At 41.4% G+C, this 3,525-nt stretch overlaps 1 protein-coding gene across 3 annotated transcripts in view; it reads left to right on the top strand.

Moving 5' to 3' along the window:
* The window catches only part of NEDD4L (NEDD4 like E3 ubiquitin protein ligase), a 150,832-nt gene that overhangs the window by 1,615 nt on the left and 145,692 nt on the right, over nt 1-3,525 (top strand). For 2 of the 3 annotated variants that reach the window (XM_077777562.1, XM_077777564.1), the window contains exon 2: nt 1,480-1,518. The exons of the other annotated variant lie outside the window; for it this stretch is intronic. The gene's annotated coding sequence lies outside the window, so the exon portion shown is untranslated. The remainder of the gene's footprint in view (nt 1-1,479; nt 1,519-3,525) is intronic. 3 annotated transcript variants of the gene reach the window in all.

Raw genomic sequence — 3,525 nt, 5'->3', positions numbered from 1 at the left:
CCGTCCCCAGGCCGGGTCCCGCCCCTGCCTCCCCGGCCGCCTGGCCGGCCCCCTCCCTTCTTCTCCGCTCGCTGCCACTCCTTAGCGGCCCCGGCTGCGTTCATCGCCAAGAGTATGAAGCCCCGTCATCTCGGATCCGGATCGGATTCCCTCCTGAGTTGTGGGTGGGCAAAGTGCTGAGGTTTTGGTTTTGGTTTTTGTCTTTGTTTTTAAACGCCACTTCGGTGTTGTGTGAATTCTGTGTGTTTGTTGTTTTTTACGGTGCATTTCATTGGTGTTCTATCTCTGCTCCTTCGTGTTGTAGTGTGTGAAAGGAAATAGATGGATAAAGGCAAATCTTGTTGAGACTAAAAATGCACCGAGGCCTCGGCCGAGGTGTCGATTTTTCATTCTCAGGTTTTAGATCTAATTTTTGAGAGATGTACTTCTGAGTGTTATGCATGTCCAGATGCAGAAACACGTATGTGTGGATTCATTCACAGTGTGTTTCATCTTCATTTCAAAGGATGCTTGCAGTCCCTCTTTTGTCCATACTGAGGACAAAAGTATCCTATCTGTGTCCTTGTGAGATAAATATTCAAATCAACGGGTATGGAGATGGATGGACAGAGGAATGGATAGAGAAGGATTGAAGAATAGAGGGGTGAAGATTTTTTTTGTATTTTTTTTTTAAATGTTTTTATTTATTTCTAGGAGAGAGAGAGAGACAGCGTGAGCAGGGGAGAGTCAGAGAGAGAGGGAGTCACAGACTGAAACAGGCTCCAGGCTCTGAGCTGGCAGTCAGCACAGAGCCCGACGCGGGGCTCGAACCCACGAACCGCGAGATCATGACCTAAGCGAAAGTCGGACGCTTAACCGACTAAGCCACCCAGGCGCCCCAAGATTTTTTTTTTAATGCTAGTTATTTGACGGGTGGAGATGGGAAAAGTCACTCTTGGTTCATAACTGGCAGGGTTTCATTCATGTACTATAGTGTGATAACCAGTATTGCCCTTTATGTAATATTCCTCGGATTGCAGGATTTACATAAAGAGTGAATACTTTCACCCGTCTGCCACCTGCTTCCTTGCTTTCCAGAACAGATTTGAGGTAGGTTGAGGGAAGTAAACAAAGTTCATTTCCTTCTTGATGAAATGATATCAATGTGAATTTCTTGAAGGATATGCTTATATTTTCATGATGATGGCTCTCTGTAGGCCCCTGACAGAAGGCATTCCTTCTGATGGATAGCATGCAATTTGTGGTTTCTTTATCTGTGAATCATCTGTTGCATAAATACATCCCTTCCCATCTAGTTTGGCATATAGAATAGTCTCAAATAACTGACTGACTGCCTTCTTTTTATTGCCATTTTGACGATCTCTTAGCTATTATTTTTAATCACGAAACACATTCAAGCAAATATATGGACTGCCTTGTACTAGTAACTTTCATGTTTCAAAGACTGTAAAAGATATTACAAGATAATTTCTTTTCCAGACGCTGAACCCAAAGTGGAATGAAGAATTTTATTTTAGAGTAAGTTTTTCATTTCTCTTGTAATAATAATTGTTATTAGTGACTAGACTGATACCTTATCATAGTAGGTCCAAGTTGAGCGGAACCTGTTAAATGTTTATGGGAAATTCCTTTTGAGACCCCACCTGGTAGCCACCTCGTGTGGCCTAAATCTTCAAAGAAAATTTTTCCTGGGGTAGCAAAATCTGAACTTGTTTCATTTGGAGATGGTTTAGAGAAGTAAAAAGAAAGTTACGTAAGTATCGTATTTTAGATTTTCTACTCAAACTTTTCTTTAAAAATGAGGTAAAATGTAATGAAAACAATGGCTTGATTATGTTTATGAGACACAGATTATGAATGATTTTAGAGATAAAGCAGTAGAGGCAACATGATTAAAAAGAATCCTAAAAATTATCAGTCCTGTTTCAGTTAGGAAGGGAGGGTTTTATAATTCAAATATGTGGTGTGCATGTATGAGTGTAGAATAAAAGTGCTTTTGGACTCTATAAATATCACTATATTCGGTCAAATTTCCTCAACCTTGTATATTTAACACCTAGAAGAGCTATATGTAGAAATGACTGAATTCTGTGAACTATCGGAGGTTACTAATCAAGGAGTTTTTTGTGGTGGTAGTTCTGTATTTTTTGTACTAAAAAAATTGGAAATCCTAAACTGCTCAGCAATTGAATGGAAAGAAAGAGGTTTCTCCTCTCTCTCTCCCCAAAATAAATATGTTTTGTCTGTGTAGCTGTGATATTAAAGTCTCCATTACCTCCACAAATCCTCCTGAGATCTACGGATTGGTTTAGATTCCCAAAGAACAATATTACCATTAGACCCATTTCAGTTGCTCCTCACTTTTCCCTTGCTATCACAGTAGTATTTTATGTGCTCCAAACTTAGGTTACTGATATGACATCTGTTTTCTATCATGTTCTAAGCTGAAATATGGCATCGATACTTTAATACACGGTAGATCTTACGTGTAGCCTCTACCAGATGCATCTTAAATTACTTTGTGAAGGACTGAAAAGCTGATGGAGCCAGAGACATATTATTGACCCTTAGTTAAGTCTCAAATACAGCTTTCCACTTGGAAAACTCCAAATTACTTCATCCTTTTAGTTTAATGCCTGGGTCCCATTTATGTAAATTTCAGTGCATCCAAGATTTTGTCAACTTATCTTGGCTATAGATGTTTGTAAATTCTGCTTTTCTTGGCTTTGAAAAAAAAACAAAAGGGTGGGGAGCTTTGTTTTATTCATTACACAAATCTCTGTGGAGCGCCTACTGTCTGCTGCTCCTGCGACAGCCTGTGGATGCACTGGTCAGCACAACCTTTGCAGAGCTTCTAGACAGATCCTAACCCCCCTGTCCGTCTGCATGCCCTATCACTAAGCTGAGGGCCACAGGGCCAGAAGCCCACGATGCGCTCCATGCTGTGTTGTCAAACTTTATTTCGTCCCACTTCCTATGTGAAGCGGCCCAGACTTTGTCCCAGTAGACCCGAATCCCATCTCTATCTGTACCACTCACAGCCTTTGAGAGCCTGGAACTCCTCCTGAAGACTGGCATTCGCTGTGGGTTCCTTACGTCTCATGTAGGAGAGAGAGAGGTCCTTACTCGATCAATGGTTTTTCAGGATTCACATGCCATCATGTAAATAAGAGTGCTAAAGCCATATCTCACATGTGGTTGGTAATTAATAAATGGTCATTGAGCCAGAATGATGATTCCTGCCATTTTGGTGAGGTTTCGGTAAATAGAAGAAAAAAAAAAAGAAAGCCCAGGGGCTCACGCATCGACTCCATGGTTGCTGGAAGTGGGGACATCTTTTAATTCTGTTTGCTCTGTAATTTCAAAGCGTGGGCTCTGGAGGCCAGTAGGTTGGCCCTGGTTGGGGTTCGTAGTTGCTGGCGCACTAGCTATGGGCTCATGGGCAAGTTACTCTAGCTCCTTATTTGCAAAATTGGGGGGACAGCACTACATCAAAAGTTGCGGTCAGGATTAAATGAGATCAAG

Source organism: Crocuta crocuta, unplaced genomic scaffold (genome assembly GCF_008692635.1).
Source record: "Crocuta crocuta isolate KB4526 unplaced genomic scaffold, BGI_CrCroc_1.0 scaffold36, whole genome shotgun sequence".
NCBI classification, from domain to species: Eukaryota; Metazoa; Chordata; class Mammalia; order Carnivora; family Hyaenidae; genus Crocuta; species Crocuta crocuta.
Note: the sequence above shows the minus strand (reverse complement) of the source record. Positions and strands in the feature narration are given on the sequence as shown.